Raw genomic sequence first — 11,066 nt, forward strand, 5'->3', positions numbered from 1 at the left:
ATAAAAGAGAAATGGAAAAATGGAAATGCTGGAAGTGAAAACGTTAATATCAGAGATGAATTCCTTCCACAGGTTTATCAAACTGGACAAAAGCAGATGGGAAAAAAAAATCTGTGAACCTGGAGCTAGATCAACAAAAATGAACCAAATTGTATCACAAAAAGTAAAAGCAGACAGAGCAGACAGTTGAGCAAACCCAAAACTAAGTACCAAGACATATGGGACAATGACAAATGGTCTAACACATATGTAATGAGAGTCTCAGAAGAAGAGGGGAGACAGAATGGGGCAGAAGAAATATTTGAAGAGATGATCACTCAGAATCTCCCAAATAACAAAAGACAACAAGCCACAGATCCAAGAAGCTCAGAGATCCCCAAACAGGATAAATAGGAAGAAAAACGTAGCTAGGCACATCACAGTCAAACTGTTGAAACCAAAGATCAGAGAACATCCTGACAGGAGCCAGAAAGACTCAGCGCCTGGGTAGCTCAATCAGGTAAGCGTCTGACTCCTGATTTCGGCTCAGGTCATGGTCTCAGGGAGGTGAGAGCCCTTGTCCAGCTCCATGCTCAGTGGGGAGTCTGCTTGGATTCTCTCCCTCTGTCCCCCCACCACTTGTGTACTCTCTCTCTCCAAGAAGAAAGACAGAAAGAAAGAAAAAGAAAGAGGGGATCCCTGGTGACTCAGCGGTTTAGCGCCTGCCTTTGGCCCAGGATGTGATCCTGGAGTCCCAGGACCGAGTCCCACGTCAGGCTCCCTGCATGGAGCCTGCCTCTCCCTCTGCCTGTGTCTCTGCCTCCTCTCCCTGTCTCTCATGAATAAATAAATAAAATCTTTTTAAAAAGAAAAGAAAGGCCAGAAGGAAAAACAAATTACATAGGAAAACAAGAAAGTCGTATTAGAAACTCAGCCAGATGGTTCCCGAGGCCCGGCTGTACCCTTGCCTCAGAGGTCCACGGGATAACCCAGGAGCGTTCCAGGACGTTTCCTCATTTGGAGACCAATAGCTTGGGCAGTTTTCTGTTACCTGCAAAACACAATGGGCTGCGGGTGAGCAGCACCCCGCAGGCCCGGCTCTCTTCACAGCCTGCAGCCCCGCTCCCCACGCCATGCCACACCCAGGCCCCCCTCTCCCCACATACCCCCGCCTTGAGCTGGCTGTGGCTACCTCAGCGACTGTTTACCGGCTGTGACCTGGAAGGAGGCAGAGTCCGCAGAGGCTAAACATACTAGTCCACGGGCCTCAGTGCCCGTCAAGGTGGGCCCCGGGATCAGACTGTGGCTCGGAATCCTTTCCCCAAACACGACCCGCCTCCAACAACCAAAGCCCGAGTCCAGTTGGGACACCTGTCAGAGCTCTGCTGAGTGGATGGTCTTTGCCATTGGTGGCAACGTTTATGAGAGGCAGACAGTTGCCAAGGATTCAGAGTTGCCATGGGATCAGGAAGATTCAGGTGTCCGCCCCCAACCCCTGTTCAGAGTATCCCTGTGTTGGCTTCTGGGGTCTCGCCTTCCAGAAGAGTTCCTTTACTACAGGAGCCACAAGGAGGCGGCAAAGAGCTTGTTTCAGGGCCTCAGCTGGCCTCGAGTCCCAGGGGCTGGATTTAAAATCTGAGAACTTGAGCACTGGGTGTTATTCTATATGTTGGTAAATTGAACGCCTATAAAAAATAAATTCAGGGATGCCTGGGTGGCGCAGCGGTTTGGCGCCTGCCTTTGGCCCAGGGCGCGATCCTGGAGACCCGGGATCGAATCCCACGTCGGGCTCCCGGTGCATGGAGCCTGCTTCTCCCTCTGCCTGTGTCTCTGCCTCTCTCTCTGTGACTATCATAAAATAATAAAAAAAAAATCTTTAAAATAAATAAATAAATAAATAAATAAATTCATAAAAATCAATCAATCAATCAATCAATCAAATAAAATCAGAACTGCCGGCAAAAGGGACACAAGTGAAGCTGGTGGGCTTGGCCTGAGGAGGTGCTCGGCTGAGTGTGGAGAGCGAGTCTGGCAAAGGTAGAGCAAAGAGACAAGGGATTCCCGACTCACCTCAGACACCTGGATCCTGCGGACAGTTCTGGTAGCCAGAGACCTCTCCCTCAGTTGGGGCCCCCTGCGCCTCCCTTGCCCACCCGGGCCGGGTCCTCGGCTCTGCAGTTCAGGGAGCTCTCCTTGCAAATGACTCTTCAGGCAACTGTGTTTAGGAATACCAGGAGGCCCTTCCTGGACACTTCCTCAAACCTGCGTCACATCAGGTGACGCATTCATTCATTCATTCATTCATCCAACACATCGGGTACTTAACACTTAGCATGGCTCGGCATGACAGATACAGTTTTGAAGAAAATCAATTTTTTTTAAGTGTCTTCATGGAGTTTATATTCCATTGCGGGGAAACAGACAAGAAATTAAAAATACATAAAAAAAAATACAATACACTACATGTTAGACGGTAAAAGACGCGGTGGAGAAACACAAATTTCAAGAGGGTAAGGTACCAGAACAAAGGGGTTACCATTGAAAATAGGTCACGTCAGGCCTCACTGAGGTGACGTTTGAGTAGTCTTGAGGAGGTGAGATGCGCCATGGGGTGAGAAGAGCACGCCAGGCAGGGGAGCAGCCGAGGTGGGAGCATGCCCGGCCCACTCAGGGGGCAGCAGGCCTCCAGTGGGGCTTCGGCCGGGGGAGTGAGTGGGGGAACAGAAGGAAGGATGAGGGAGAGGGGACCAGGGGACAGCTCAGGCCATGGTAAGGACTTCTTTTTCACTCTGAATGAGGGGGAGCCACGTTTATTTTGAATGAAATGGGAACCACTGCAGAATTTTGAGCAAACGAGTGACATGATCTGAGCCACACTTCAAGAGCATCGCTCTGGTACACCTGAAACTAATGTAACCTTGTGGGTCAACTATAATTAAAAAACAAACTGGGGAATGGGGTGGGGGAAAGCATCCCTCTGGCTGCAGTGATGAAAACAGTGATGAAGGCTGGGAGGGGGACGCAGAGAGACCAGTCAGAAGCTATTACCATTCCCATCCCATTCAGGAAGGCTTAGTAAGGGAGCTCAAATGCCCTCCCCTCCTCCCAATCCTCCCTAAAATCCCTTTTATTCAAGCATCACCCAGCCTTGGTCAACCTTGTCTTTGTTCTGGGATTATTGACAGGCCTGTCCTCAGGCCCACCAGACCTTAGGCTCTTGAAGAGTTGCTTCACAGCTGTAGCTTCTCCCAGCACAGACGGCTGTGCACATAGAAACCAAGTCAGAGGGATCCCTGGGTGGCGCAGCAGTTTGGCGCCTGCCTTTGGCCCAGGGCGCGATCCTGGAGACCCGGGATCGACTCCCGCGTCGGGCTCCCGGTGCATGGAGCCTGCTTCTCCCTCTGCCTGTGTCTCTGCCCCTCTCTCTCTCTCTCTGTGACTATCATAAAATAAATAAATTAATTAATTTAAAAAAAAAAAAAAAAGGAAACCAAGTCAGACTCTCCCCAAGGAATGAGTGATCCCATCCGTCCTTAGTTGACCTGCCTACTCTTAGCTCAGAGGCTGCTTCTGGGCTGTGCTTCTGCCTGGAGAGCCATATCTTTGTGTTAAACGTCTTACCACTATAACAGCCCTAATTTGGTCTGCTGGCCGCATTTCACAGTCCCTCAGTAGTGCCACATTTACAAAACACACTTGTCACTGCCCTGCAAACACAGGCTCTCAGAACTGGCAGGAAGCACATACAAAACAAAACAAAACAAAACAAAAACAACAGTTTGCCAAAGCCATTGGCCCCTCTGGAGGCTTCTGAGAGTAAATTAAATGAGTATTTATTGAGTCAAACATTTATTGAGCACCTATTGAGGAGCGGTGCTCTAACTAGGCAGTGAGGATATAAAAGTGAATAAAGGAAGATCCCAAGGATCTTACTGCGGGTGTAAGGTACAGACCATATGCAAAGCACTGGAGTGCTACAATAAACAGAATTAGGTCCTTGGGGGCACCTGGGTGGCTCAGTGGTTGAGCGTCTGCCTTTGGCTCAGGACATGATCCTGGGTCCTAGGGTGGAACCAGGCTGATGATTTTCAAAGCAAGTAGTGGTGGTTCCAGGTCTGTGCTTTAGAGAGGCAGCTGTGGCAATGTGAAGGCATTACACAGTGGATGCAGGGAAACCCAATAAGGAGAGCAGCAACAAAGGTTTGAACCCAAGTAGTGTAAGAACCAGCCTTGATTGGATTTACTCATTCATGCCCTTAATTGTTCACAGAGCTATCTATTATGTGCAAGCTATCTATCCTTGTACTCTTTGAAAATAGGGATGGAACAGACAGGGAGGAAACAAAGAAAAAAACTCAGTTTATGTCAAGGGTATCATTATCAAGTAAGAGACACCACTGAAATGCCACATTCTTCCCTTGACTTCGGCCGTGTGATATTTGGTTTCCCTCCTATATCCCTATACTCCTGTAGCTCCTCTAGCAGCTCATTGTCTTTGGGCAGCGTACTCTGTGGGTTGCTTCAATACCTGGCCTCTCTCCTTTCCTCCTGCCATAAGACGTCCCCAAATGACTTCATCCTCTATGGCCTCCTCTATGATCATGACTCCCAAATTTATCTGTAATTCCAGTCTCTCTCCTGAGTCATAGAGCTGTATATCCAAACACTCAATTGAATGTGTCAACAGGTTGCCCACTGGGATCTCTAGCTCAATTCATCCAAATAAAACTCATCTTTCCTTCTCACTCAAACCAACTTCTTCACTTGCACTCCCTATCTCATTGTGTAACCATCACTCTCCATCTATCACCAAATCTAAAGACCGGGGTATCACCAGTGTCTTGTCTCCTGCACCTCTACACCCAGTCTATTCCCAAGCCCTAACCAGTCTACATTCTAGAGGACTTGTCTTTGGTGACCACCTAATTTACGCCACTGATTGAACTCCCTGTCCATAGTTTTACTCTTGCAATCCATGTTCCATGCTAGGCCAGAGAGAGCTTTCTCAAATCCAGACCTTTTATGTCTGGATAAAAATTCTTTAATAGCTCTTCATGAGTTTAATCATGGCCTACAAAGCTTTTTCTGACAGCTCTTCAGCTTGGCTATATATTCCATTGTATGGATGGGCCAGAATTTATTTAACAAGCCTCTTAGTGATAGATGTTTGAGTTATTTGTAAACCTATGCTACTCTAAACAATGTTATAGTTGATAACTTTGTGCATTATCTTGTAGGGGTGCAGGTATATTGGATCAGAAATTATGTGCATTTTAAATTTTGACAAATATCAACAATTTACACTTCTGCCAGTAACAAATAGGAGGGCCTATTTCCCCGCAACCATGCCAAGGGAATATTATCAGATGTCTGGATTTTTTGCCAATCTGTAGCTTAAAAATTATATCTAAATGTAGTTTCAATTTTCTTGTGAGGTCAACTATTTTTTCATGTCTAAGAGCCATTTATCTTTCCTTTTATGTTAACCATCCCATTCTCTTATTGGATTTTTGTTCTTTGTCATATTGATTTGAGGGGATTTTGTATATATTAAGCAAATTAGTGCTTTTGTCTATGATAGGAGTTGCAGATATTTCCCCCAGTGTGCCATTTGTCTTGGTTTATGGTGGGGGTTTTTTCTCTGCAGACATTATAGATTTTCATGTTGACAGAATTGGTCTTTCTTTTTTATGCTTTGGGTAATTCTGTGCTATTCTGACAAATGCTTTCTCTGCTATGGCATTATACATCTTTGGTTGTATCCTTTTACATTTATTTAAACACAATTGATTCATATGGATTTATTTTAGTGTAAAAACCAAGGCAGAGAAATGATGTTTTTTTTCAGGCAGTCACACGATTGTTTCGATACCACTTATTGTATAATCCATTTTTCCCTGCTGATAGACAATTCCATCTTTATCATACACTTACATTTTAAATGTCTCGAGTCTATTTCTGGATTCTCTATTTGGTTCTCTGGATCGAATTGCCTGTGTATGTACGTGTCCCTTGGATTTTACTACTTTAATTATTGTAGCTTTTATATCTGGTAGAACTATTTCTCTCACCCACCTCTTTCAGAATGTTCATGGCTACTCTGATGCAGAAATTTCCATATGAGCTTTGTATTCAGATTATGTAGTCTGTTGATATTTTTATTAGATTGTGTTAAATTTATAGATTAATTTATGGAGAACTGACATCTTTATGACAGTGAGTCTTTCTAACCCAAAATAGAATATGCCTTTCCATTTATTCAAGCCCCTTTTTTGTGTTCTTTGCTAGCATTTTAGTATTGGGCACCTACATTTATTAAGATTACTCTTGGTTAGTTAACTTTGCTGCAGCTATTGTAAATGATATATTTTATTCCCCTATATTTTCTTTCTTTTTTTTTTTTTAATTTTTATTTATTTATGATAGTCACACACAGAGAGAGAGAGAGGCAGAGACACAGGCAGAGGGAGAAGCAGGCTCCAGGCACCGGGAGCCCAACGTGGGATTCGATCCCGGGTCTCCAGGATCGCGCCCTGGGCCAAAGGCAGGCGCCAAACCGCTGCGCCATCCAGGGATCCCCTCCCCTATATTTTCTAATTGGCTGTTGTTCACTGGCTTTTTACATATTAACTTGTACCTACTTTGCTAAAATGTCTTATTTCTATCAGTTTTGCAGTTGTCCTTGGATTTTCCAGGTAGGCTATTATTTCATGAATAAAGATAATTTTACCTCTTTTCCAGTTTTTTTTTTTTACCTTATTCCTTTCTCTTCTGTAATGAAGTAGGCTAGTACTTCCAAAACAATATTAAATAAAAATAGTCACAGGGGCCATCCTTGTAGAAAATTAACTTTAATGGGAAAAACTTAGGTTTTCTCATTAAGCATGACTCTGGCTTTTGGACTGTGATGCATACACCTTGTCATGTTCATGAAGCCACATGTTTCATAGTTTGTCTGTCCTTCTCTGCCCTAGGGACCGCTGTTTCAGGAGGCTCCAGTATGAGGCTCTACCTTGCCAGATGGTTTCTCTTCCCTTGGAGAAAAAAACATGGGTACAGATACCAAGTATATGTTGACTTAAAATGCATTGTGAATCCAAAGGTAATTTTGTACTGGTTGACAGCTTTATGAAATTTGACTTTCTGAACTGGCATAGTTGAGCCAATAGTGGATATAGCCTCTGTCCTCTGAGTGCCCAGAAGGTAGTAGCTTTAGGTGAGAGGGAAACTGGACCTTCTCTAGAGGACACGAATGGGGACAGGCTGTGCTATCACGGTTTAGGTCCTACACTCTGCTGACCTGGCAGGTGACACTATGACCCAAGCCCTAAGAACTGTACCAACAGCTAACATTTCGGAATACTTGCTATATACTATCTGCTTGTTTACTTAGTGATTTACTCCTCAGAACCATCCTATGAAGTAAGAACTATTATTTCCCCCCAGATGATGAAACTGAGGCAAAGAGATGTAGCTTGCTGAAGGTCACAAGCTGAGGTTTTAAAATCAGGCAGTTTGACTCCAGAGCCTTTGTTCTTAACCACCATACTCTAATCCCCAGCAGGAGCAGCCTGGGACTCTAAGTGGCTGAACAAAAATCCAGGAGAAATCAGGTGCAGTCTCCACTGTAAACCAGGGTAAGAGGCCACACTGTGAAAGACTATTCCGGAGCCAGAGATGGTTAACTGGGGGGCTGGACAACTGGTGCTATTGCTAGCTCTTCTTTTTATTCACACTCTCCTTTCTTTGTGTTCCTTTGCTGGCTCCTCCTCAAACCCAACCTTAAACATTGGAGTGCCCCAGGCGTTGGCCTTGGATCTTCCCCTTCTCTGTCCACACCCTTCCCTAGGTACCAGCATCTAGATCTTCAAGATAATGATTCCCTTGTGTGTACCTCCAGGCTAGGCCTCTTCCCCACCTGGACGGGTGTCTACCTCTCCACTCAACACTTCCACAGAAATACCTCCCAGGCATTTCAATCTTGTCTACAGACTCTTTCCTTTTTCCCCAAGACCAAACTGCTCCTCCCACAGACTTCTTTTCTGTGAGTTTATTCAGCACAGTTACTCAACAAACATTTGTTAAGCACCCACTATACCAGTGAACAAAATAGACAAAACCCCCTATCCTAATAGAGCTTATATTCTGTCAGGAGATTATGCAATAAATGGGAAAACGTAAACAAATTACATCACGCATTAGAAGGTAAGTGCTAAGCACACTGTGAAATGTTGGGGCGCAGAGTGAATGATCAAGAAATAATTCTTGAGACGTCTTCAGTGCAAAAAGGTGGTCTTATTTATTAAACCATGGGGACAGGACCTGTGAGCAGAAAGAGCTGCACTGGGGTTGTGAGGTGACTGATTATATACTTTCAAATTAGGAGGGGGTCAGGGACAGCATTAAACCTCTAAAGAATTTTGGAAACAAGGTTTCTAGGACATTGAGTGGTCAATTTTTACTGTTTAGTAAACCCTAACTTGTGAGACCCTTCAGATGTGTATTAGTGGGCCATTTGCTTGGAGGATGATTGCTAACTTATATCTTGGGGGTTAGAGATAAAGGAAGTTTCCAAAATAATTTCTGTATGTTTAAAGTAGAATCACAGGATCCTGAGGGGCCAGGATAATGTTCAGCTAACACTGCCTTTTGCCCTTAGCAAACTATTAACATCAAGGCAGCTGAATTCCTAGAGGAAAGTCACTCTGCCTATTTTAAGGACTTGTCAAATGGGCTATAAGTAGCAAAGAAAGAAAATTTTTTTTTTTTTTTGTTTTACCTTTGTTTCCCACATCAAGAAGAAAAACAAAGCAGGGAAGGGGCAAAGAGTATAAGGATGGGGACTGAAATTTTAGAGGGCAAGTGAGAGGAGCAGGAGATGAAGTCAGAATAACAAGGCTAGGCCAGGAGTTTTGCCCAAAGAAGATGGAGGATTTTGAACAGATGCCTGACATGAGTGGATTTCCACTGTAACAGGGATATCCTATTACCTGAACAGCTGTGAAGAAACTGGAGGAGGCTGAATATGGGGACACCAGGTCCGGCAATGGTTCAGGTGAGAGATGATGGATCCAGGGTGAGACCGGGAAACTGAAGGGAGTCCCTGAAAAACTACTTTTTCCACTGTATTTCCTCCTTCTATTCTTGCTAGGACTGGCACCCCTGCCTTACACATGCATATAGAACAGATAATCAATGTCCTCCTTGTAGAAGCCACTTCTGGGCAAGAGGCTTGAGCAACCCAATGTAAAAACGGCCCACAACATCCCCCTGGCTGACCAGAGGTGATCCACCTCATGATAGCCACAGGCCCTAACTAACCAATGGGCTACTTACAACCAGGCACAGTTACCAAAAAGGGGGAAATCCCATACGTCTCCATACCTCCTCACCTTCTCCCTTTAAATACAACCTTCCCCACACACACTGCCTAGTGGCAGAAAATTTCTCCTTTACTGTCCTGCCCCCGGCTCCCTTGCTTGCAGCATATTCAATCAACTTTTATCTCTTTTGTTTTGCCTTGGGTGGATCCCTTTCTCCGCCAGCACCACATCTCTGGCTTCCACCCGATTGGTCATCCCACATTTGGGAGGATCCCCGACTGATCGGAGAGACACCACACTCCTTGTAAAGGTCAAGAGTTTAATGATTTCTTTGGAGTTTTCCAGCACAACAGATAACATCTAAGGAGAGACTGGATGGGATGTCACGAACACTTTCCAAGACCACTGACTCACTAAGACCCCTAGCTCCAGGGTGTAAATAACTTATGAAAGATACCTAAACACTTGCCTTTGTTCCTGGATGCAGGAATACCAGACCACCATCCACAATAAAAACCCTAGGCCCTAAGCAAAGAGGAGACTCACTCTTTCCTTCCTGAGTCTCCTGGCTGCTATGTCCGTATCTACACACAATACATCATTAATAAACTGCTCTCACTTCCTCTCAGCTATATTAGATTTCTATCCTCCGCAAAGCCAAGCATCTTCTTGGCTGGTCCCTTGGGGTCTCCTCCGGGTCTTCAGGCCCAGCCAGCCTGCATGAAGGGGATATGGGTCAGGAGAAGAGTGGACAAGCCAACGAGGTAGGGCCAGATTCTGGATATATTCTAATGGGGGCTCCAGTATGCACCCAGTGTCTCGGGCCAAAGAGCTAGGTCTTATCCTTGATTCTTCCCCTTCCCTCATATCCCATATCCAAGCCATCAGCAAGTTCTTGTGCTTCTAGCTCCAAAATATACAAAGTCCCTGATTCAGTCCATCTCCACTTACCCCCACAACCCAGCTACACCACCTGGACTTACCTCTCACCTGGACTGCTGCAAGGAAGTTTCTTAGTCTCTGCTTCCTCTTTTACAATCCTTCTCCACAAACAGCCAGAGAAATCGTCTTAAAAATCAAATCATATCGTAGCAAGGATGCCTTCATTCGTAATCCTTTAAGAGCTTTCCAAAGCATTAAGAAGAAAGGCCCAAACCCATAGCTTGAACTGTAATGGCTAATGCGATCTGCCCCTGCTGACCTCTGTTCTCCTCTCTTTCCCTCTTTTTCTTGATTGTCCTTCTCTAGCCATACTGGGCTCCTTCCTGATCCTCCTATTCACCAAATTCATTTCTGCTTTGCAGCTATGCTGTCCCCTCTTACTAGATCCTTACACTCCAGCTCTTTACATGACTGACCTGTCAACTGTTGATTCTCGGCTCAACTGCCCTCTCCTTAGAGCCACCCCCCCCAATTACTCTCATATAGTATAGACACCATACAATATCTCATCTAGTCCACACACTTATCAGAAAACTTGTCTTTCAGGGGAGACAAAATAGGTTATTACTCAGTAAGGTCCCAGGCCAGTAGATGAGGTGTGTGTGTGGGTCATTAAGTAAGTCCCAGGCCAGTAGATGAGGGGTGTGTGTGGGTCAATAAGTAAGATCCAGGCCATAGATGAGGAGTGTGTGTGGGTCATTAAGTAAGGTCCCAGGCCAGTAAAAGGGGGGGGGGGGGAGGACTTTTGATGCAGAGGGTCATCACACACTGTCAGGACCAGAAGGACCAGCCTCTCATCTGACACTTGCATCCGCTGGCAAT

The sequence above is a fragment of the Vulpes vulpes genome, chromosome 8 (genome assembly GCF_048418805.1).
Source record: "Vulpes vulpes isolate BD-2025 chromosome 8, VulVul3, whole genome shotgun sequence".
NCBI classification, from domain to species: Eukaryota; Metazoa; Chordata; class Mammalia; order Carnivora; family Canidae; genus Vulpes; species Vulpes vulpes.